General features: G+C 40.3%; 1 long non-coding RNA gene across 1 annotated transcript in view; it reads left to right on the top strand.

Moving 5' to 3' along the window:
* The window catches only part of LOC142071769 (uncharacterized), a 248,325-nt gene that overhangs the window by 179,296 nt on the left and 42,315 nt on the right, over positions 1-26,714 (top strand). The window lies entirely within an intron of this gene.

The raw sequence follows: 26,714 nt of genomic DNA, 5'->3' as shown, positions 1-26,714 counted from the left end.
GAAATGAAAAGGCATCTTTTCTTTATAGATGTATTTTAATCATTTTAAGTGGTGGCTTAACGTCTACTAATATGGCTACAAAATGAACATGAGCATCTTTCCCCTATTTATTTAATGGCAGGGAGCAACTGAATCAGGTTTTTCTGGCTACCTATACTTGTCCCATTTAGCAGCTAATGCTGCCATTGAACACTACTCATTGAACTTGATCTCCAGTTATTTAATGCTCAGGATGATGTACAACTGCAATTTAGCCATTATCAGAATAATATGTATTAACGGTATCCCAGACCTCAGGGATACTATTTTTGGTTGTGAGATGCAGGTTGGACTTGCACAGATTTTCTGTCTGTGCCTTATTCCATTTTATATAATGCCATATATTTCCTTACCATGAACACACACAGCTTAGTCATCAATCCCTTTTATGAGCTCAAATATAATATTGTCCGGAAAGTATAGTTCCTAATTTGAGTTGATTATAGCTTCAGCTTATGGTTACACAGATGATACATTCATACTGGTGCAAATGTTTGCCTCAGTCCTGGGAAAATCAAGGTAGCTTTTGATGCCTTGGCTGAGCACATCTCTTGTTAAAGTATGGTTTTATGGCTCCTATTTTCCTTTTATTTATTTGACCTAAATGTGACTATTTGTAAATATTAAAAGGCCTGATACTTCAGGGAAGACATCTGGAAGTGTGATGGGACTGATTTAGTAAGGGGAGCAGAAGCTGGACATGCACAATGTGCATATTTGTAGGTCTCATCTGTAGACAACCAATCCAATACCAAAAGGTGATGCTAACATTAGGCTGGCTGCCCGTAGCCTCCAGGGGCCATTCCGGTAATTGAGAATTCTAGGAACATAATGCCACCCCTGCTACAGCTCCTTCCCCCTGCCCAGGTGTCCTGCAGCAGAGCTAGTGATGGTGTGTATGCAGCACTACATTAGTTCAGCTGTATAAATTTAGATTGGATTATGTTAACACCTTTGACTCGTTTGGCCCCATTTATTCAATCACTGCCCAACATTAAACAGTGTTAAAGTCTAAGGTTTAGCATACAGAGGTCTCAGCGTGCTTTAGTACAATGGCAAACACCATTAGAAATCCTTCTAATCTGTTATTAAAGGTAAAGAGGAAATACAGTGAAAGCATTTGAAATGTAAGAGTATTACATAAGGGTTTCATTTTAACAACATTTCTTGTTCTCTTTAGCTGAAAACCATTTTTAGAAGGAAAAAACCCTTGACTAAGACTGCCAAACGGTATTAAAGATGGGTATACCTGCACTTTTGGATAAAAGAGAAGGAATTAGTTGAAATGGGCTGGAGCTGTTGCTGCTGCTGCTATTAAACTCCAATTCCATTTTATCTCAGGTGGTGTTTGGGATTCAGCTGGGTGGGGTGGTGATGTCATCTGGATCCCTCGCTCTGGACTAGTCTGGTCAGGACATCTCAGGATCAGGATGACAAAGACTCAGGGTCCCAAGGGGTGGCAGCTTGCTTGCTTGCTTGCTTCAGCAGCTTCTGTCTGTTCTTCCTTATTTTTTCCCCAAAGTCTCTCTTTTTAAGGACCCAAAAAGGTCCCCTCGTTATTTCATCCACCAATTAGGCCCTAAAATCAGACACATCAATTTTGTTATTAATGTCTGGTTCCACATATTCTGTTTTTTTCTGAGCATAATTTCAATATAGTCCTTGAATCATATTGAAGTGGCCTTTTTCGTTTGAACTAATTTAATGTGTCTGGTTCTCTTGCACCCATTTATAACATTCATTATTGAAAATGACTTACTGTCTATCGACAACTGATAGAAAGCTGTGTAACATCATATGAACCTTCATATACCTTTTACAATTCAGCTCATAAGTAGAGTAAATTTGTAGGCCCAGTTATCACAACAGTTCTGGAGGAGTAATGCAAAACAGATTTAGTTCATTGGAGGATTAGGAGCAGTGGTTGGTTCACAAACAAAAGTCTAAAATTACAATGAATATTAATCACAAACAGACATCTTGGCCTGCACTACAGCTCATTTATGCTTTTACCAACACCTGCAGAGGTTAATTAAGTAATGGAATATTCTATTTCAGAAGTCAAATAGAGGAACATTTTGCCAACAGATGAGAGAGAGTGCTTGAGTGTGTCATGGGGCACACACTCACCCCTGAACTGGTACCCCCTCTTGGTACTCTGGGGACTAGCTCGAGGCTGACACCCTCCCTGTCTGCAGTTTGCACACCATCACTCTCTCTCTCTACTGTCCACCCGCAGCCCCTCTTGTAGCCTCAGGAACCACAGTATCCTCTTTGTGGTTTGGCCCACCAGCCGTGTCACTGCCCACGTTCCCCCCGTCTGGGGAAGGTTTAGCTCCTCAATAGTCCTAGTCAGTCTTCCTGCTCACTAGCTCTGTGCCACTCACCCAGTGAGTGTTATGGGAACCTGAGCCCACCCTATTCTCCAGGTTCCAGCCCAGGTTCTCAGCAATCTGGGCCTTCTCTCTCTGGCCTCACTGCTCTATCCCTGGGCTGTTTCCTACTACTGATTCCCCTTTTCTTCCTAGGCCTCCTAGTTTTCAAAAGCCTCCTCCCGCTTCCCAGAATGGGGCTGTAATCTCCATTCACTCCTCCCTCTCTCCTGGGAGTGTCTGCCTTTCCCTAACAGCCTCTTCTGCTTTCAGTTCCTCAGCTATTCCTGCCTAGCTGAGCCTCCTTAATCAGCTGCCTAATGGGTTAATTGGCCCATCTGGCCTGCATTAAACACTGAGCATGGGTAGTCACCCAAGCAGAGTGTGTAATTCATAGCTTTTAGGAATACAAGAATTGCCATATTGTATCAAAAGTGGTATTCAATGTAGTTCAGAATCCTGTCTCTGATGAAGGTGCTGGTACAAGGTGCTGGAAGATAGAAGAAACTCTGAAGTAGACTGCTGTCAAATAACCAACTTTTAGGGGAAATTTCAGCCAGCCGGTCTGTATAGGATACCTGCTCTCAAAAAGCATTCCAAAGGAAGACATTTTTTCCAAATATTAAGAGTAAATGAATTGATATAATTATATAGTACATATGTAGACAGACGAGTTAATTTTTGCAAAGTTCACTTCTGACATGAAAGTAAAAAAAAAAAAAAAAAAGAATGACTAGAAAGTAATAACCTTTACTTATTTCACCTTCTTGCAAAGACTTCCTATAGGAATTATTATTGATTTCAAGAAAATTGAATGAGATCCTTTAAAATTTTTATAAAGCCATATTTATTGCATAGGTTTAAAAAAAACAAAGCAATAGTAGAGTTCATTTATCATCCAGTGCAGCCCTCACCTTGTTTTTGGAAAGGCCCCCACTGAATCAAGTCCTTTCACTGCAGTCAGCAGTTATGCTTAAAGTTAAATCATAACCTTATATGCTTTCTGGGTCAGGGCCCAAGTCTGTATTGTTTTCTTGGAGTGTCTGATCACAATGACCCAACCTTTAACTGCAAAGATTTAACTGCTAGAAGTCAGCATAGTTCCTTGTAGCTCTTGTGGTGTTTAGATGTTGCTTGTAATTATTAGAATTAGGAGCACTGGCTGTTGGGAGTCTGAAAGGACAGGAAGGAGGGGGAGGAGTTGAGAGGCTGGGAGAGAGCTACAGAGGGTGCAGCAGCAGCTTGGTAAAGAGGTTTCCACTTTGAAAATAATTTTCAAAGTGGAAACCTCTTTACCAAGCTGCTGCTGCACCCTCTTAGCTCTCTCCCAGCCAGTGGACATTTTGCGAAAGTATGTCGCAGTAGCCAGTTCAATCAACAGGTGCATGCAGTTACAATACCAGATGTTACTGTGCTGAGCGTGGACAAAATCACTACTACACATATTCCAGAACCGATAAAGTGCACTGTAAACGTTTCCACCATACCCCCAGGCAAACCATACTCTATTCAGCTAATGTTGGACACTGGCTCAGCAGTATCTATACTACCTGATTCCATCTATCTGCATTACTTTAAAGATGTGCCTCTTACTGAAACCAAACTTCACTTGGTGTGCTATTTGAAAGCCATATTCCAGTACATGGCTGCCTGCCAGTAATAGTTACTTTTGGTGATTGCTGTGTAACTGCAGAGTTCTACATTGTCCACAAAGGCACTCCTATCATTGGCAGAGATTTATTGGCTGCTTTAATTCTCAGGGTAGTTAATGGACGAATTGATCTTCCTCAGCAAAGCACTCTTGCAGTACACACACCAGTTTCAGCTGGGACCCAACACCAGGTTGAGGAGAAACTCGGCTGTGCTTATGGGTTTCTGCATAAAGTTAAAATGTGGAATAATGTGATGCCTGTACGACAGAAGTTACGGTGCTTACCATTTTCAGTCAGGGAAGCTGTTTCAGAGGAACTTAGAAAACTTGTTCAAAAGGACATTACTGAAGAGAGCAACTCCTCGGAATGGGTTTCACCTATAGTAGTGACGCAGAAGAAGGGTGGAGGCTTTCGCCTTTGTGTGGACTTAAGGGAGCCAAATAAAGCTATTGTGATTGACAGCCATCCTCTTCCTCACATAGAAGAAGTATTTGCAGAACTCCACGGAGCAAAGATGTTTTCTACTCTGAGGGACTATTTCATTTTAAACGTGTTCCATACGGTCTCGCATCTGCCCCAAGTGCATTTCAAAAAATGTCATTGATTCTGAAGAATCAACATGGAGTTCAGTGCTATCTGGGTGATATTATCGTGTTTGGAAATACTTCTGAGGAGCATGACAATAATCTGCAGTCTGTACTGAACTGCATCAGCACAGCAGGCCTCCAGCTCAATAGGTCCAAATGCAAATTTAGACAAACTGAACTCTCCTTTCTGGGGTATACAATTTCACAGGCTGGATGAAAACCTGATCCAGATCATATCCTGGCAATTTCAAATGCTCCTCCTCCAACAGATTTGCAAACCTTACGTTCCTTCTTGGGTCTTACCTCCTGGTATGCAAAATTCATTCCCAGTTATGCTTCTGTCATTGAACTGTTACGGGAATTACTACGGAGAAGTTCAATCTTAGTGTGGACAACGGATGCACAAGCTAATTTTGAAACGGTGAAAGACTTGATTGTACATAGTCCAGTACTTGCACTATTCAGTCTTGCGTTGCCCACAATTGTAACTACTGATGCTCCTGATTATGGACTTGGGGCAGTTCTCACACAACTGCATGAGGACAACACTGAGAGGACTGTTGCATTTGCTTCAAGGACACTAAGTAATGCTGAGAGAAAATATTCTACAGTCAAAAAAGAAGCTCTTGCTTGTGTCTGGGCTACTGAAAAATGAAGAATATACCTGTGGGGCCGCACATTCGAGTTGCGCACAGACCACAGCCCTTTGATGATGTTGCTCACCACGAAAGGACTGGGAAGAGCAGAATACCATATTGCTTGATGGTCTGTAAGACTACTCGTTCAATCATGAACTGGAATATAAGCCTGGAAACCAAAATGCAGAGAGGAACATTTTACACTGAAGGTCATCCCTATATTACCCTCAGTTCAATGGGGAAATTGAACGGTTTAACAGAAGTTTGAAAGAGAGTTTGCAAACGGCTAAACTGGAAGGGCAATTGTGGATACCCTTCACTACTGATTTCTTGCATGCATACTGGGAAACAGATGAATACTAAACTGAACATTGCTGGATTGTTAAAGGCACGACCTGATGCCCCAAACAAGGATGATGTGAAAAAATCAGCTGAACAGAACCAAGCAAAGTCTAAGGCTTTCACAGACAAGTGGCAGGGTGCTAAGGAACCAAAGTTTGAGTGTGATTCCTTCGTTAGAATACGAAAACCTGGAATTTTACGCAACAGGGACCATAAATTCACAGCTCCTCTTAAAATCATAGAGAAGAAGGGACCTTACATCTATTGACTTTCTGATGGGCGGGTATGGAATGCTTCTTATCTTGCACCTGCCTATGCACCGAGAGGAGATTATGCCAACAAGCAGTCTGCATTGGATGACTTCACCGTAGTACCAACACAACAAGACATTGCACTGAAACCGGAACTTGAGAGACGACCTGTCAGACCCAGATGACCACATTTCTGGACTAGAGATTATGTTATGTAGTATCTACAGTGTTTTCAGTGTAATATTTCTGCCAACAGTATAGTGTCTTGTTTCATATTTGTTCCTGTGGTTAGAACAGTAATGTTTATTTTAATTGGGAGAATTTCTTAAGAGAGGAGGGAATGTGGTGTTTAGATGTTGCTTGTAATTATTAGAATTGAGAGCACTGGCTGTTGGGAATCTAAAAGGACAGGAAACAGGAAGGAGGGAGGAGGAGTTGAGAGGCTGGGAGAAAGCTACAGAGGGTGCAGCAGCAGCTTGGTAAAGAGGTTTCCACTTTGAAAATAAAGTCCTGTTGAAGCTTGTTCATATCTTGCCTGGTTGATACAACAGCTCTCCAGTTCAAATGTTCCCCTCATTTGTGAGGCTCCATGAATGTGGTATGCTTTGGGCATATGAAGGCAAAAAAAAAAGAGTAGAACCAGGGAAGACAGTATCCCCCATGCATATAATCTCGTGAACAGAGCTGGTTAGGAATTTTTTGACAAAACAGTTCTTCATCGGAAAATGCCAATTTGTTGAAAACAAAGCTTTCTGCAGGAATGTATCAGTTTTCACAAAACTTTTGTTGGCAAAGGTTCAGGATGGACTTTTGGAGGCAGGGGCTAAAGAGAGAGAGAGGGAGAGTCAGTTCAGTGGTTAAAGTACTTATCTGGGATGTGACAGACTCAGCTTCAAGACCCTTCTCTGTCTGAATCAAAGAATAAGGTAAATATCTTAACAATGGAGATATTGGTCTCTCTCAGTCTCTCCTGTTGGAGCTGTTCCATTTGGTATCAATAATTAAATATACATTAGGGCAGAGAGAGACTGATTCTATAGCTTGGTTGTTTGGCACTCACCTGGGATGGAGGAGACTCAGATTTGACTCTCTGTGCTGAATCAGGCAGAGCTGGGCTGCAATGCGTATCTCTCACATCCCAGGTGAGTATCCTTGGGTGGGGGACAGCTGTTTCATTTTTGTGAAAAAATTCAAATGATCTCCATGTTGGCCAAATAGGAAATATTATGAAATCTTAAATTTTCAAAGGATGGGAAAACAGGTTCCCACTCAGCTCAATCCCTGAAAGCTTGGTAGGTTTTGAAACAGAAATCCAGATGGGAATGCTGAAATGAACAACACTAATTAACTCCCCCCACAGTAGCATTGTTCCCTTTCAGAGAAGAATGCACAGTCAAAGGGAAGGGGAACCAAAAGCAACGTAACATCTTAATCCCTGCCTTTGACCCCGTAACATAATATATTCAGGTCATTTCTTACATTTTCCTACAGACACATGAAAGAAACAGCTCTTGAGCATAATGTGCAAGTTTTTTTGCAAATTTGTTTCTCGATCCTTCAGAAAAAAATATCATTGTTGTTCTCTATTTCATAACAATGAGTCACTTCTTTCTGCTTTTCAAAGCCTTCATTTTCAGCTTTCTAGCTCTCTCAACAATGAGTTCTCTAGTGTATTTCAGAAGGCTATTAAACACAGCTCCTGCTTTCTTACAGTGCTATATTACTCTTGGGGGTATCGGTATCTAGATAGTCTTGCATCATTAGACATCCTAATGGATTTTTTTCTACCCAAATAATTGCTGTGTGTAAAATTTACCAGCAAAGAACACCGTGAACAGAGTTATGAAAAGGGAATGTTTTATTTTGTTAAGGGGTTGCAATTCAATTATGTGAAATAAAGTTTGTCTTGAGATTTAATAGCAAAACAGCTATAAAACATTTTACTCTCACAAATAGGCAACTCAAGATATATTTGGAAAGCTGCTAAAATGTTCAACTCTCTTATAACTGCAGGTATAATTCTCGCAGCTCTGGCTATGCATGTATAAAAACCATACATATTCAGCTGTTCTGTGTATGTAACTCACGTGTTTGCACTGCAGAATTTGGTGGTGTAAATAAGGGAAGGAACTGTGGGGAGCATACATAGTTTCTTATCTTTTGGTTTGGAGACTCTGTACTTATAGGTTTGCCAGAGCTGGATGGGGTGACTCTGCTGGATGGACCAGCCAGGAACTGGGTATGAGAGGCACTAGGCATACTCATTAGTTGTTCAAAACTTGTGTCTTGCACTGTAGACAAGCAGCCTGGCAGGACACATCCAGGGCCACTCTTTGAGAGTGGAATCAATAGGAACTCAAGGGAAGGGGGCAGTTTTCATAAGCAGAATAAGTGGAAGCCTCAGTGGTGGAACAGCACAAGGACCAACAGGGTATGCTGTAAGGATTGGTTTCAGGGACTTCACCAGTTTTTGCTGGATTATACACTACAGGCTCTCTCATCCTGGTGGGAAGAAGAGAACTACAATTTGCTGCAGGCTGTTGTTGCAAAGAGTCAAGTGGAGTTTGAAGAAGACTGTGGAACTTGTTTCTCAACTTTAAGGAGCTGGCATGCCCTACAGAGAGTTTGAACACTATTCCACAGAGACTAAGAAGAAAGGACCCAGAGAAGAGCCGTAGGAGAGTGTATGTGAGCACGTGTTTAACCCATGCCTACTGGGTGTGGTGCTCTGTCCCCCTTCTAGACCTAGACTACCTAGAGATGAATGAGTCTGCTACAGCCTTAGCTAAGAGCCACGTGACTTTAGCACATGTACTAAGCTTCAGAGGTCCCAGGTTCGATCCCGCCTGCCAACGACCAGGGACTGTTGGTATTACACATGTAAAGAATTATATTTTGCCTTTGAACTTCTGATAACATGTACTAAAACTTGGGGATACTCCCTGAAAATGTTGTTTGTAAACAAGAGAAGTTATTGACAATAGTCATAGTTGTTTCAAGTGGTATAAATAAACTGTTGTATAGTTAGGCACATATAGAGGTTTAGCGCATGTTTTCCTTTAGAGATTGTGTCACTCCTTCCATTAGAGATTTGACTCTGTATAATATATAAAGATATATATCAAAGTCCTGAAAAGACTAAACTCTGGTCTGTGCCGGCAGAGAGGTAAGCTGAGGTACAGGAAAGAGGAAAGGAACATTATACATAACATGAGCATAATGCTTTCCCCCAAACCCTAACACATGCACAAACAACAGTGGCAAAATCCTGTCTCCATTGAAGTAAGTGACAAATCTCCCATTACCTTCCGCAAGACCAAGATTTTGACACAGGTGCTAACATATGAGGAATCTGATATATGTGTGTATCAGAAAGAATGCATCAGTTTTTGGACCTGATCCAATAAAGTTTACTTCAGAGGTCTCAAAGTCCCAGCCTGCTGGCCATCTGCTGGCCAAGAACCTCCCAATGTGGCCCACACGGCTCCAGCAATTTTGGGGCTGTCTCTCTCCCTTGGCCCCACCTGCTGCCCCAGGGCACTCCCCCCGTCCTGCGTGTCCCCTGGGTGATTTAAAACTGCCCGGGCCCCCCTCTCAAAACTGGCAGTGCAGCACTCCCCGACCCCCTCCCAGAACCTACACCCCCACCCCTTTCCTACACACCCCCAACTTCCTCCCAGAGCCTGCACCCTCCCCCCCTCCCCACATACCCCCTACTGCCCCCAAACTCCCTCCCAGCACCTGAACTCCTCCCCTTCCCACATCCCCTACTGCCCCCAAACTCCCTCCCAGCACCTGAACTCCTCCCTTTCCCACACCCCCTCCAACACCCAAACTCCCTCCCAGAGCTTGAAACCCCACGCCCTCCTCCTGCACCCCCACCCCCAGCCCAGAGCCTGCACCCAGCACCCAAACTCCCTCCCAGAGCCTACACCCCAGATCTCCTCCCCCACCCAAACTCCCTCCCAGAGCCTTACGCAGGTGGGGGCGGAGTTTTGGGGGTCTGGGTTCTGGGTGGCATGGGTGACATTATTGGCCCGCTGAGAGGATTTGAGGACTAGCACTGGCCCTAAGGTAAATTGACTTTGAGACCCCTGGTTTACTTGAACAAAATTGCTCAAAGTTTTGCTTGAGTATAGCACTGACCCCTGTTTTCAGGCTATAGGAGTTTGTACCTAGTGAATCTGTCATAACTGAAGATACATTGGAGCCATAATCTCAGAGTTTTAGAGTTGAATTTGGAGGTATAGCAGGAAGAAATTCAAGACAAAAAAAAATCTCAACAATTAGCACTGAGAAATTAACACAATACTGAGAAATTGTTCCCCTTACTATACAGAACAACATGGCAAAAACTGTGACCTAGCAGAGTAAAACTTTCTTCCAGTATTTCATCTGCAGATCATAAGGACTACTGTGCAATTTATAACAGCATCAGAAGAAATTGAATAAGGCACATATGAACATTTTCTGAGACACATCTTCCAAAATGGAACTATTTGTTCTGATGGAAGCTCTGTAATGAACAGCAGCCTGCATGAATGGGGCTCTTTTCAGTGGCAGACAGTGTATCACAGACTGAGATATTTTATGGGGAGATTTGTTCCTGCGGCTAAACAGAAAGAAACATCCCTAAAGATAATAGATTGTAGAGCTGGAAGAAAAAGAGCTTAGAAGAGCATTGGAATTGGAATACATAGGAACATATTTTCTGAATTAGTTCACACCACTGGTCTATGAAGATGTTTATCCTGCTTTCTCAGTGGTCAACAAATGATGCTTCAGAAGAAGTTGGAAAAACCCATAATGCACTTAGCCGATTGTATAGTGCTCTACCTCGTGTAATAACTGTGGCTGTATTACAGACTGCCAGAGATGGATTTTCTATTCCTCAATGCTGCATTACTCAGTCTAAGTGGCCACTGTCAGAGATACCCAGGAAAGATGAGAACAGTGCCATTGTGGCGATCTGCTGCATAGTTTGCTTTTGCCTTCATCTGTTTCTACGGGGAAAAGACAGCAGCTGGCTTGTCATTTAAACTTTGCATTACATCTTTACTGGAAAGAGAGTTGAAATAACTGAACATTCTTGACCTATTTAAAATTTGGACTTTAGATTACACTGATGAGAACAAGATTTTTAATTTCTTCATTACAAAGCAGAGTTAACCATCTGTGCAAGAAATACTCCTCGGAGAGCCCTGGCATTGCAGTTAACAGCCATAACAATTTGAGCTTCCCTCTCTGCAGTACTTTAAAACAGCAGACACTGTAGAATTTAGGGAATTATTTTCTGAAATTTCTAAGGATGCAATACTATGTTAGGTGTTAAAACATTACCCTAGTACTATAACACATTGTAATTCCAAGCAGACCCTTCCTTCTCTGTTTGATCATTAGAAAAAAGCAAAAAAGTATTGTCTTGCAAAAATTTTTCCTTTAAAATGCACCCCTGAGAGCTACAATATTTATTGATGCAGTACACCATTCTGTTTCATTTGCAATAATACATTTGTCCCTTTGACTTTTGGAATCCTGGTGATTTTTTATGCAAGAATACACAGGGACTCAATTTTTGTAATCATATACATAATACGTAATACTTAGCATTTACACAGTGCTTTTCATCCATATATCTCAAAGCGAGGTAAATATCACTATTCCTACTTCACAAAGGGAGAAAGTAAGGCAGAGAGGTGAACTGATATGCCCAAGGTCAAAGAGCAAGTCAGCAACAGATGTGGAAATAGAATCCAGCAACCAGACTGTGCTGTACCTCTCAGGCCCAGGGGTGGAGAAGGCAGACATTATGAAGTAGATTTTTTCTCCTGGACTCCAACAACAGAAAAGAGGAATGGATCAGTAGGTACGTTCTAACTGAGTACGTTTCTTGCCATCAAGCATAAAGAGTATGGATATTTGGAATACAGATCAACTATATAGTGTATATACTAATGCATATTAAAAGCTGTTTTTGCAGTTGAATTGTAGGCACTGATTATGTTGAAGACCTCCAACACCACACCAATCAGAAATTGTAGGTGTGATGCTACATTACTAAGAATCCCAGTGAGGAGTCAGAATGTTATTCTTAGGAACTATGTTTCAACCTTTCCATCTCTCACTGTTTCATCTTAAAAGACTTTTATTGATCTAATTAAGCATACACTCTGCAGGTTGGAACAGCCTTGGTACATGGAGTTTTAGATTTGAAGACAACCAACGTTATTTGCAGTAAGACAACTGCCATCAAAAATAGGGTCTTCAAATGTCAAAACTAAATGGCAATTCTTTCCACAGAAAAATATGTAGTAGTATAATACAATAAAATAAACAGGAAGGGATAGAAGTGGAGCTATACCAAGTAAACTGGTAATAATTTGTGGGCATGTAACAGTGATCGTTAGCTATGTACAGGCAAGGCAGAGGCTTCCTTTTCATTATACAGTATCCGCTTGTCTTCCCTTTTGGTTTTGAACAGAAGACTTTTTTTAAGACATGAAGTGAGTTTAACTGCTCATTTTATAAGCTATTTTTTGAGTGTTGGGGAAAGGAGGGAAATGTTTCTGAACAGCTGAGCTACGTTAGATTTTTTTTAGTTGGTCATTTATATTTCTTAATTTGTTTTATTTTATTAAAATATATCTAGTGCAGTGGACACATGTAAAATTTTATTATTCTTATTGTGAAGTTTTAAACATTAGGAACAAATGCCAACACCTCTGCCCCACTAACTCATCCCCTTTTTTCCAGAAGCAACCTTGGAGAACAGATAGGTCTCACAGCATAACCTGAAGGTCAACAAAGTCAAGCTCTGGTGAACCCATTTCAGAGTCTGAAAATGTCCTGCCTCCAGACCCCTTCTGATTAAAATAGGGGTATTAGCTCAAGTGCCATAGCTGATCTGAACTACTATAATATCACACAAGAAAACAGGATATATCTGCAGTAACCATGGTGTGTGCCTAGGTCCAGGAGCCAGGAACTCCTGTGTTTTAATTCTGACACCAAATGCTTATATGACCTTGAGCAAGTCATTTAACTTTTTTTTCAGTTTTGACATCTGTAGAAAGAAATCTCGTGTCGACTGTAGTTGAGCATTATATTTATTAATGTTCAGTAAAGCATTGCTCATTCCTCCTCTTTAAAGTTCTCCCTTGCTTGTAGGAAGGGATTATCTTTTGTGAAAACTCAGTATAATTCAGTAAATTTCATCCTACCAGGAAGGCAGAATTTTGAAAAAGAACCGTATGAGAGGGCACTCTTCCCTCCTGTTGTATCTTTGCTTTTACACACTACACCTCTCAAGTCTTCAAGCACCATCATCTCTCAGGTTTCCCTCATTCTGTGCTCCAGAAATACTCAGGCCTCACCACAGAGTATTAAATCCTTACAGGGGGAATTTAATTGATTCAGTCCAAAATTAAGGAAACAGTTCACTTGGCTCACTCATTTCACAATCCATTCCTGCCTTAGTTATCAGGGTTTCATAAATCAGTCCCCCTGCCCTTTTACCAGTGTCCCATTTATTGGAAGAACAGCTGACAGCACAGGCAGCAGCAGCATGGACTTCCTCAGTCAATGTTCTTCAACATTAGAGCTGAACGAATAATTGATTTTTTTGGGTCAAACAGGAAAAAAATATTAATTTCAAACCACAAGGGATTCCTTTCAGTTTCTTACCAAACCAACCAAACAAAAATATAATTTTGGATTGAAAAACACCCAAAGTGAAATAAAGACCAGAAATGGAATAAAAACTCATTTTTTTTGTTTTTCATGGTGATTTTATTTTAGCCTTCCCCCTCCCCCCCATAAATATGGCGAAATTCCAAAGCAAAACATTGTTTTAAAATGAAAAATCAAAACATTTTATAACAGTCAAAACAGTTGTGACTAAAAAAAGTTGGCCAAAACTACTTGCTGAATCAAACCTGAATTCATGAGTAGTTTCATGCCCAGAAAAATGCATTTGTGGCAAAATTTACTCTTTGCCAACTTTTTTCCCCCCTAACTCTACTCGACAATGACCCAAAGGACGATTTGAAAGAGGTGAGAAATGGAACTGGTTGAAAAGTTTCCATTTAATTTTTTTTTGACAGAAATTTTTGCGCAAAATTAAATGTTGGGCAAAATGTTAATTTCATGTGAAATTTTCTGGGGTTTATTTATGAAAAACTGAAAATCAAAAAACCCGTTGGGTTTTGAACACTATTCAGTTTCTAGTTGAGAAACTGGAAAAGTTTTGCAGAACATTTTGAAAAATATATTTAAAAAGTTCCACAAAACACAATCAGTATTTTTCAGTATCCATGCCTCTACTTAGACGGCCACCAACTATTTTTATTTGCATCAGTTGGTGGTGTAATGTTTTATGGCTGTGTGTCATAGAATGCTGTGCTGGTAATGGATCACATCTCAGTTGTCAAGGATCTCACAGGATGTACATGCTAGAAGTTGTCGTGACTGAAATAGAAAAATTAGATAGCAATCTGGACTAATTCTTTGCTTGGAATGTAAACAAAGTGCCGGGGCTGTCTGGTGAGTGATTGAGGGGTTAATATGCTTTGTATTCAATTATTTTATACAAAGAATAGAAGAATAGGCCCACAGCTACTCGTAACTTTAGTCTTTGATTATTCACCACTGCCTTAAAGATGGGGGTTCTTTAACATGTTTTTAATCTGTGGACCACTTTGGCTGGCAGCACAAGATAAAATATATATTATTCTTGTAGTCTGGGTTGAATATAACACCCAAAATGTTTCGGATGCTTTATAAAAACTCACAAATGACCAAACCCCTATCCTGAAAAATGTACAATTTAAATACACTTTTATATTTCATGTTTGGCACATGTTGTTTACTGGTGATGACAAACACAGTATGCTGGAGATAGCTAATACAACAAAGAAAATCTTCCTTGTATTGAAAGTATAACCAACAGCACACTGTGATGGTTGTTGACTAATAATTAGAATGTCCTTTTAGGAACAGGCTGGAATGAGATTAGTGAGCTCATGATCAGCTGTTTCAGCAGGCGTAAATACATTTGAAAATAATTTTCAAATATTTGTATTAATTAGTTATATTAGTGTTTTAAACATTAAACATCATCTCGGTAGTTATAACAATGGAAAATCCATTGGAGAGTCCATTGCTTTGCTAGAAATAGGTGTCAATGCTCAAGCAAACAAGAAAGTCCTTGGTTGAACAGTCTGAGGTGCTTTATAATGAATAGTGTAAGATCATATCAAGCAACAATTCTAACTTTTAAATATAAGGTTCTTGGCCCTTTAAATTTGCTGTTTGCATGAGCACTACAAAGTACTGCTTCACCTTTCCAAATTCCTGATGACATTAATATATCATTTTCTCAGCTAACAAGTCTAATAGATTGACTGATCTCAGTTAGTTGACTACAGTAGGTAGTAAAGTGTATAAAAGTAACCCAAGCTCAGCAGCCTCGTTTGCTGTGCCGGAAAGTCATAGCAAAACATGGCAAAGGGCACTATCAAAAGCATTTTTGCATAAGGCTCAGCCACAAGTCATTTGGGACATGTCTACATTTACCAGGGATCGACATTTCTGCGATCAATGCAATGGGGGTCAATTTAGCAGGTCTAGTGAAGACCCACTAAATTGACCACAGAGTGCTCTCAACTGGTACTCCACCAGAACAAGAAGATTAAGGTAAATCAATGGTATAACCTCAGTAAGTAAAAAGAAAAGGAGTACTTCATCGGAGTGAGCTATAGCTCACAAGTGCTTATGCTCAAATAAATTGGTTAGTCTCTAAGGTGCCACAAGTACTCCTTTTCTTTTTGCTAATACAGACTAACAGGGCTGCTACTCTGAAACCTCTCAGTAAGTAAGTAGACACCGCAGTAAGTCAACCTAAGCCACGTCGACTCCAGCTACATTATTCACATAGTTGCAGTAGTGTAACTTAGGTGACTTACCGCGGTAGTGTAGACAAGGCCCTAGTGTCCATCAGTTAGTTCCACCATCTAAATTTTTACCTTATATTGACTGCAAGGTTTCCCAGGTTTCCCACAGTTCAGTAATGTAAGAAGGCAGCCAGGGAACAAATCAGTTTCCATGTTTTAAGGAGTTGAACTCTGAGGTACAGGACACGCATGAATATACTTGAATACTCAAAATGTATCTGAAACTGAAAAAGATGGTTTTGAAAGCATATCTTAAATTCTTCAGGTCTCTGGAAATGGAACATCAAGGACATTGAAATTAACATTTAAAAATAATAGGAATGGTCAGTTACACCTTCAACACTGAACAATATAAGACACACTTTGATCTGAAAACACTGAATGGCACAGCTATCTGTGAATGGTAACATTAGAGAAAGACATTATAAAAGACAGTGATGCAGGAAGGGCTACTTTATGAAGTCTTTTAATTGTTCTATGTATTCTATTGCCTGGGGCCTCGATAGCTACTCTAATACAAATAATAATACATCTGTACTATGGTGCTAAGTGTCACAGGGATGCTCACAAATAAAATTAAATAGAAGCAACATTAAGCACCCTTCAGTTCTTGGTAAATCAGAAATCCATAGAGCTTTTAGTTTTATTGTGCTCTGTTGAAAAGGGAATTAAGGGGAAGATTATTAAATGAGATTACTGATGATGAAATCTTCAGAAATGTTACTTAGAATAGACTGTGAAATGGCTTTCACATTCCAACGTTCTAATCTTCAGGTGAGGAAGCTTCCCCTGAAACGGTGGGTTTAGTATATTTAAATATTTGAATATATCACAATGTAAAGATTAAATTACTTCTCTCCATGTACTCTCCTCTTCTATGCATCCTCATAAAATGCACTAATGTAGATCTAGTGGGTCTGGCTGGACAGAGACAGTAACATAGTATACTCAGTCTGTTAGTGGCATGGTGTGTTTAGTTGTTCACATAACTGCTTTATCACCTTTCTGTGCTGCACACAAAAAATCCTTTGTATTGCACTGCCATTATTAAACACTCTAACACCCACACTGAAATAAGAATTCTGTGAGACTCAACACCTACCAGTGCCCCGTAAAATGTGGCTAGGATTGTGTTTAATTACATTACAAATATATTGTGGGTTCCAGACAATCTAATAAAAAGTTAACCTTCCTTTAGTGTCTGCTCTCGTTCAGGTATCCACAAAAATAAGTTCAATACACTTTTGATTTCAAACCAACATCAGTACTTTCTTGCTTACATCTGCAAGGAAGCTGACAAATTTGCATTTATTTTTTAGGTTCTCAAGGGTAATTATCACAATATTTATAATATACAATGGGCTTGACTCGATGGCTCTTATGGTCCTTGTCTTGGCTCTTTTGTGCAGTGCAGAGCTAGGAGGAGCTCTGTGCCCTGACATGACCCCCACAGCTGTGAAGCACTACATATATATCTCCTGAAAGACAACCCTGCCAAACCCACCCTCTTTGTAAGGGGGTGGAACCTGTGTCTTCCCCACTCCAGTCCCTCAGAGATGAAGTCAGGGAGGCTTTCTCCACACAGAGTGACCTTCTGGTTCCATGAATAGAGGAGGGAGTCTCCACAGCTCATCAACAGTGGGATACAGTGAAGTCTCATGTTCATGCTGACATGAGGATTCAGAAAACACAGTAAACAAACATATATCAGCAAGGTCAGACTAATGCGAGAATTGCAAACACAGTTATACGTGGGACACACAAAGTTGTCCATGAACAATGCAGGCTGCTGTGTCCTTGGTTTGCACTATTCATGTTTTTCACACAAGGTGCTGTTTCTTGCTTCAAAGTGGTTGAGGGCAACATGACAACTCTGCCACCACCTTGCTTTGTCATGGGCTGTTGCTTCCCAGTTGCTGGGGTCACATGACATGCTTTCAAGTTTGACTTCAGTGTGTCTTTATATCAATAGTCCCCAAACTTTTTACCTTGTGCCCCCCCTTCACCTTGTCTGTACCCCACACCCCCAGAGCTGGGGCTGGGAGTGGGGCAGTGACTCCAGGGGGGTGCACGGACAGGAGTATGGGGCTGCAGCTCGGGCCACAACTAGGGGCAGGCACAGGGCAGACAGAGGAGTGCAGGTCCGGCAGCTGGGACCAGGAGTGGGGCCCCACGCCTGGGGCCAGCAGCTGGGGCCAGGGACCAGGAGCAGAACTGGGTGGTGGCCTTCCCCGCCCTCCTCCCCACATGGGCGCTGGCCTGGGCCCCAGCCCCACACCCCAAACATTCCTCTGCTCCCCCCTCCCCACAGGGGGACACCCCACAGTTTGGGGTCCCCTGCTTTATATTGTTTGTATTGGCCAACATGCAGACTGGTGCCTTGTGTATTCTTGATTCAACCATGTGAATGAGATGCCTGGGCAAATGACCTGAACTGTTAGGAGCATGCTTTGAATACCAGACAACTGACAAACATTGAGGATTTTTAGACCCACAATTGAATTGAAGACAACATATAGGAAATGGAACAAGCTTCCAAATGGGGCAGTGATATGTTGTCCATATCTCACAACCATACAGAAGTGTTATGAGCAGGACAGCCTGATAGACATTTAGGTTAGTACTTATTTTGACACTCCTATCATTCCATAGGTGGGGTGGCAGCATTCCAAATGCAGAGCTGGCCTTGGCTATGCCACAGGTTATCTCAATCAATTTATGGCATTCTGTGACAGCATACTCCGTAAGTAGCAAAATTGCTCCACAGTCCTGAGAGGAGCATTGCTGATCTTACTCACATGCATCCCCGGCATAGATTGATAGAGTACTTCACTTTTCAAAACACTGATTGTGAAACCAAAGCAAATGACTGCACGAGCAAAGTGATAAGTTATACATTGAATGTCATCAACTGAGCAACCAGTGCACAGTCATCAGCAAATAAAAGGTCCTTATTGAGTTAATCTGTCACTTTCGTGTAAGAACAGAAGCACTGCAAATTGTACAACTTCCCCTCAATGCAAAACTCAATAGATACTCCTCTGCCAACGTACAGAAATGCATCCATAAGCACAGTCGAAGAAAAGGATGGACAAGTGTGTGGGAATCTGCACACAACCTTGACTGGTGCCATTGGTGACCTGAAAGGGGTCCAGTATCTCACCATTTTCCACCATTCTGGCCATTACCCCATCACAGAAGGACTGAGTGACAGAAATCAACTTTTCTGGGCATCCAAAAGCGAACAAAAGTATCCAGCACTTTTTCTGAGCTAGTGGGAGGATGATTACCACAGGATAGATGATAAGTATATTCAGTATGACCTGTGCAAGAATTTTCTCAGCAACAGAGAAGGGAAATGCCATGCTGATTATCACAGTTTGCCCTATCACTTTTATCACCTTTATGTTTATAGAGGTGCACAAAACTGGCGTCCTTGAAATATTGTTCCCAGATAATCTGTAAGAGCCATGTGAGGTGACTTGCAAGTGGTAGCCACGCTGTTTATAGATCTTATAGCTGACCAATAGTGGGATCTAGAGGATGTCACAGGGGCCACATGGTTTGAAGAGTAGTAGCAAGGGCATGTTCTACATTCCCCTCTAACTCTTACTATATTGAAATTTCCTCCTTCTCCTGAGTCCCGTGCCTCAACACCTCATTGAGACTCCTCTTGGTAGTTCCCCTACCTAGCAGCTGTTCCTCACACCAGGTTACAGAGGGTGGGAGAGAATTGGGCATGGAGGGAGATCACAGAGGGTAAGAGACAGATGGGATCAAGACAATTTTGTACCCCAGAAAGCAAGAACAATCTTTAAGTAAGAGAGGGAGGGAAGAGGAGGGCATGTCTCACAGGGATACTGAAAAATAGAAGGGAAGAGAACCAGTGAAAAGGATAAGAGAATTTGAGAGGCACCAACAAAGGAAGGTGAGACAGTATATGGGTGTACATAAAAGAATGCGTCTGTGTGTTGTGTTAACACAAAAGAGAAAGAAAACATAAGAAAAGGAAATGACACAACACAGGGTAGACTAGAGTGTGCACCCTCCATTCTGCCTGCTCACCTCCCAAAGGGGAAAAGCTGTAAGACAAATAACTAAATTCTAAGTTTTCTAGGCCAGGAGGTATTTCAAGCCTCCTTGTCACAGTAGGGCTGGCAAGTTAGGGATGTGTGGTAGGGTACAAGAGCAGAGATGTATGCAGGGATGGCATTGTGCGGGGCCTTCAAAATGAAAATAAGGAGTGAACTTAATTTAGAATCTAGAATTTAGAAATAGGAATCTAGTGGGGGACACGTATTTGTGTGTGTGTGTGTTAGAAATGGGAAAACCAGCACAGGTGATCTGTTTAGCTGCAACTTGATGAATGCATTGGAACAAAGAGCAAAAGATGCAATACAGGGAGAGGAGAAGGCAATATTTACATTGGAGGTGTCTCAGAGGTATCCTACTTTTTACCATTGCTTCTGTTCCCGTCTTCGCCTCTGTACCACAAGTTTATTTTTAAAGATGGGGGTTCAGTCTTCAATCTGTCTCTGGCTTATGTGCCTGAACTCAAATTCTGAATATAAACACTCCCAGATTTCAGGAATTTTTTTATTCAGATTAGAATCCAAATTTAATCTTTGCAGCTCAAACCCATTCTAGAAATGGTGGTGAATTATACAGACTGGTATCCATTAAAATCTTTGCAAGTTTGCCTTCACAAGTAGCTAAAAGTTGATATAGCATTGGTTTTCTGATTGCACAGAAAAAAAATAAAGATTTTAAATGGTGGCAAATGCAAAAAGGGACCATATTTTGGAGTCTGATCTGACAAGTGCCTATTGTGAGGTGCTGAACATTCTCAACCATGGGTGACTTTCAATGGGAATCCAAGCTGTTCAGCTTCTTGAGAATCCAGCCCTAAATACATACTCAAGAGAATGTGGCATTAACATTTATAATTGATTGTTTAAATCTGACAACCTGCATTTGGAAACAGACCGTGAACCATTCCAAACCAACAGACATAGGGAAGTTTTAGTCAGGGATTAAAAAACATGCAGTGTATTTTGCAACCTTTGCAAGAGCATCCATGATTCATTTCAGAAGCCAGAAATGAAACTGCAGATTCTTGAACTTTAAACTATGCTATCTTTGAAGATTACTCTGCTCCCACTGCTGAAATGTATATTCTATTGCCACTGGCTGTCAGATACCGAGCAACAGGGGGGTTAAAAATATCCACATTGCAAATAAGCCCTACTTGTAGCCTCTCTCCTCCAGCAATGCCGAATGCACATTGCGGAAAGCAAAGCTTGGTATTTGTCTCTAGTCATGTGGCATAGAGGCATCACTGTTATAATTTTCTGACTTTAATACTGTCAGTTACTGCATGAAAGCATCTCTCTCATTCAGTCTCATTAATTTTCTCCCAGCTCATGTCCAAGAGTTTTTATATATGTATTTTAAAAGCATCCAACCTTTGCCTGTGGACCTGCCTTGGGGACTGGCTTTCAACAGGAGAAAAGAAAAGAAAAGGTTGGATAGTATTATAATGCTCCTTTCAACATCCCATGACATATTGCTTTCATGTGAGCAGCTTTAATAGTTCAAAGTCTCGTTCTTCTGGAACAAAGTAACTATTCACCTTTGTTTGGTAACCAGAGGTGTGCTAACCTCTTCCACGTTTAACGGGAAATGAATTCCCAAATCGTATGTAATTTGTATGTGTTAGAGCTGTTTTCTACAGTCAGCTCCCACTGTGAACCCACAAGTGAGGTTTGGTTCACACAAATTCACTGGATTATCAGAACTCCAAATGGGACTAAGCTTCAGAAATAAGCAGGGAATTTTGAATGTGAGGAAATACATTTTTGCTTTGTAACACTGAGATTACCCAAAATTCAGGAAATAACTGGGGTGTCAATTCCATTTTTAGGTATGATCCATGGGAAGGGATGTAAGTTTATGATCCTATACTCCTTCACATCTACAACAGACACTCCTCCTCCCCACCACACACAAACACACACACACACACACACAAAATCAGTAGGATACTTACAAAAAGAAGAAAGATTGACTCTGGCCTCTTACTAGAAAAGTAGGGTGATATTTTCTTTACCTGTAGGTGTCCCTAATTGTAATACTCTGATAAATATGCAATTTCAGATGTCCACTTGAGAAATAATTATGGATTTGTCCCATGTGGTCTGTCTTAAATCAAGATCTAATGTGAAATGCACAGCGAACAGCCGTCTCAAAAAGTTCATGGATACCCAGAAGGGGAAAAAATGTCTCCCCCAAAAGCTCTGCAAAGTTAATAAAATATACATTCTAACAAACCACTTCTGCTGCTAATGCAGCTGGACTGCAAACAAAAGCTAGTTTTACAGTTCAAGTCAAACATTTTATACAGCCATCTTAGTAACCTACAATGTGCAGCATCTCTGTTATAACGTATACTTTCCTAAGTTTTTGCTAAAGATCACATCCACTGGACATCTCATACAATAGCTTTGTTTTTATAAGTTAATTTAGGTAAACTTAAGTTATCCTGTAACTTATTCTTTGCAATGTAATGAAATCCTCTGAAATATGCACAGTACTATAAAAAAAGTTTAAAAAAATTAATATTCCAGAGCACTTGCTTGTGTTGTATATAAAGCATGATGTCTAAGAAGAAGAAAGCTACACTCATGCCTCACTCTATCAAGTTTCAGAGTAGCAGCCATGTTAGTCTGTATTTGCAAAAAGAAAAGGAGTACTTGTGGCACCTTTGTTAGTCTCTAAGTCAGGGCTTTTACACAGTCCTACCTGTGAAGGACCAGTGGTGGATATAGAGTACATCTACACTGCAATAACACACCCACCAGCAGGTCTATGTCAGCTGACTTGGCCTCACAGGGCCAGGGCTGCAGGGCTATAGAATGCACTGTAGACATTTGGGCTCGGGCCTCCTGGGGACCCAGAGCCCAGTCTCCAGCCTGAGCCTGAATGGCTATACTGCAACTTTATAGCCCCACAGCCCAAGCCCTGTGAGACCAAGTAAACTGACATGGGCCAGCCAAGGTGTTTTATTGCAGTGTAGACATATCCCTAAGGATCTAGCTAGAGAGCCATCCGGATGGTGCTTGATCTGCAAGGAGGCTACGTCCCTTTGCGATTTACTATGATAATGATGATGAGGAGGAGTTGTGAAGGGTGCAGTCATCTAACTTTATCTCTCTTGTTTAAATACATTAGTGCTCTGGCCTGGATCTCTGGAAACAGACACGATGGTGTTAAGTTCTTAAGTGTTTGTCCCACTTTATACACAGCAATATTTCATATATCTATCAAGCTGTCATGGTGGAGGTGGGCATGTGGAGAAGAGCAAGAATACTAGAATATTTGGGAAAGAAAAATATTTAGAGATAGCTGCAGAGCAAAATATGAGTGTTCGGTATATGATAGATTAAATGATGAGTGGAACTAGTCTGAGTGAAGTTGAAGGGAATAGGATTGATACTAGGAACAGATCAGAGGAGAATCTGTGTTTGTAGTAGGTGAACAAGAAGAGATTAAAAACTAGAAACAGGAATGATATTGGTCATGTTAACAGTTCTTGAATAGAATTGAGAGCAAATGTTCAGACTTTAGGTAAAGAGTCTTCGTATGCTGATGTTTTGTGAATTTAAATGAGATCTTGATTTTCAAAGTTATCTAGCTTCAGAGTATTTTTCAAATGAACACAGGTTAATTTGAAGCTCTCATTTAAATTAAATAAGTACTGCACAGTAATAAGGATTACCAAGCAGGGTTATTCAGACTTTTCATTTTTACGAACATCATTATTGTGGCAGACATTCAGAATTGGTTCTGTATTCAAGTCAGCATTCAATGTATTCAATTAAGTATTTGATCTGAATATAAAACTTGTTAGCAATCCCATTCTAATCTGTGTACAGCCTACAACCTACATAAAAGCACCAACAGAAATGACCTGTTCTGTTGTTTATTAGAATACTGTGAAATCAAGCTGTTGCAGCTTAATGAAAATTTCTGAAACTAAGATACCTTAAATAATTACTTGGAGCATGCATCTGCATGTGATCTTCCCAGTGTCCAAACGCTTACAGTCAGTGTATTAAATGCTGGCTATTTTGTTTTAAAATACTGTGGTATATATGATGTGAATATAATAGAGTGGAAAAAAAATGAAAAGCACCTTTTTCCCCATATATCTGTGTTTGCAGTATAGTTTAAATGGAGAATAATCAAATATGAACAACTAAAAAGTTCACAGGGTAAATACAGGCACCTGATTAGAACATCTGAATTCTGCATTTTAGCAGTCACAGAACATAAAAACATAAATTCCAATTTTACAAGCCTTAGTACAGATTTAAACCCTCAAACACAGGATTTTGACAACCTAATCAGATACCCACATTTGAAAATTGAGCGACTACTACCTACATTCTTCGCATGGAAATTCTTAGAGCTGCAATCTTGTGGAGAAGTGAGAAGGTAAAATCCTTTTTGTTTGCCTCAAAATTCCTTTATAGCTTATTCAGAATTTTAGAATACAAAAAAGCATTTAATTTTGTTTTGTCACTTAAATCTAGGGCAAAGAGCTATGCTGATGTTTTCTTGCTGGTTCAGTTGCTAAGACAACACGGTCAATACTGTCAACATTGAGTGACTAAAGGTAGGCACTTAGCAAGAGGAGCTGATGGATTGTCGGGGTGCTGAGCAAATGTGGATAGTAGATTCATTAATTCATTTAATAAAGGTACAGTAAGTGATCTGTCAACCTTACCTCCTATGGCAGCACATGAAAAAGAAAGTTTGGTACTTCCAGATACAATTTGGAGATTACAGCACACACTGTCTCTAAAATTCAAAGTTGATCTGTGGCATGATGTCTACTTCAATGGAAAAGTACTAGCTTCTTTTTTATAGTTTGGTGCATGAAGTTACCTGTATTACTTGGTCCCTGCTCTATTTAGGGAATAATGCTCTTTTACATCTATGGCTTTTAGTAATTTTCTCCTAAGCTTCTCAGAGGATTTAAAGCACTGGAAGTCTACACCGGTGCAACTCTCACATGAAAAGGAGGGAAGAGACATAAAAGCAGGAAAAGTAATTAATAGGCAGATGTAAGAAATTGAGGTAAAGTAATACTAGCACCCTCTCACTATTTACAGCTCAGTGAGTGAATTACACCAATTTAGACTCCTCTGTTCCTATTTACTTATCTGTAATTTATGCCACTGTGCATATCACCTGTGAGAATGGTCCTAACAATTTTGAAAAAGTGTCACTATTATTGGACTTTCCTATATACTTCTCTCCACTTGTCATTTCCACTGAAATGAGCACTGCATAATATATTTTCCTAAAATTCTTGACAAAATTGCTTATTTTTCCTCATGCAAGCACATGACTTATTAGCTGATAGAGGGTTGAAGTTTAAATCATGATGTGTGTGCTGAGCTTTTCAGCTCTCAGTGTGACATACTCTGGATACATGGAAAAAATACATCCTCTCTTCTCCTCCAAGTCCCTACTAAACACTCTGTCACAGGGAAAAAAAGACTAGATGACCTAATAGATCTATTCCCTCTAATTTCTACGATTATATAAAAAACTACTTTTTGCAGTTAGTTTTTCATCTTTAATCTCCATTCTGGCATTCAGCTGCTCCCATTCTTGTGCCTGATCATAAGTCAGTTGAAAAAAAGTTTGGAATTGAAGCAGTTTTCAGCTATCTGCATCTTGGAAATAAGTATCCAAAGAGATGCTTTCCCTTTCCTTTGTGGTGTGATCCCTTCTTTCTCAGTTCCCTTGTGGTCCATTGACTTGCATTTGCCAATTAATTTAGATAAGGGCCTGATTCTCTGCGTGCCTGGCAATAGGTGTGGTCATTTACATTTGTGCAAAGTAAGTGTGGCATTCTACTAAATTAGAATGGTAGCATTTTACATGTAAAAGACTACACAAGATGCACGGGAATGAGGAATCAGGCCCTAAATTCTTCGGGTTAGCACCAGTCTTCTTACATATCTTAAAGTGCCAAGCATAGCTATGAAATGATATAATAAAAATAACTTCGAGTATACTTTTCCAGCCAGTTGTGAAACATACCTGCTACCTCTAGTTTACATAACTGAGAACTTGTCAAATTTGAGGCTGCAAAATCCTATACTAACACACACATAGGCTCTGAGGATACTTGTGTTTGATTAATTTCCATTAATTTTCTTAAGACTTTCTAGTCACTGCATTCTTATTACTTTGACAAAGTCATGATACATGAATTAAATTTAGATAATATAGTAGCGAATATCATCATCACTTTTAGGTTTCAATCATAATTATGCTATTAAAGGAAATCTATGTGTTGAAGCCACACTATAGAAGGTTTCAGTTTTCAAGCCCACAGTCAGCTACATAATACTGTGTCAATAATGTCATGAATTGTCTTCCATTCCTTTGGGAGAATCCTTCAGAAAACAAGAACCTCATTTGCATTTCCTAATTGAATTGTTACAAGATTTCCCACAGGACTTCAAGAACTAAGTTTCAGCAATATAATATCCTAACCTCAGTATAAGATAATGTTTGAACAAAGCAAGCACTTTCTAATAGACTTCTCCTTTCTCTCTATTACGTATCTTTGAAGTGGTCTTGAAGATAGAGAGATCAGTAGTGAAAAAAAAAATGAATTCATGTTTATATAATATCTATAAGAAACAAAAAGGTTTCCTTCAAAAGTAATGGCAGCAAACTGACTCACAATGTTTTGACTTTTCTGTTAAAGGTCATCTGCAAATTACAGTAAAGAAATCCCCATCTTTGGAATTATATGCAGAATGCCCCCAAATGAAGGGGATTTAGAGCAGAGCGTAGAG

The sequence above is a fragment of the Caretta caretta genome, chromosome 4, assembly GCF_965140235.1.
Source record: "Caretta caretta isolate rCarCar2 chromosome 4, rCarCar1.hap1, whole genome shotgun sequence".
In the NCBI taxonomy this organism is placed as follows: domain Eukaryota; kingdom Metazoa; phylum Chordata; order Testudines; family Cheloniidae; genus Caretta; species Caretta caretta.
Note: the sequence above shows the minus strand (reverse complement) of the source record. Positions and strands in the feature narration are given on the sequence as shown.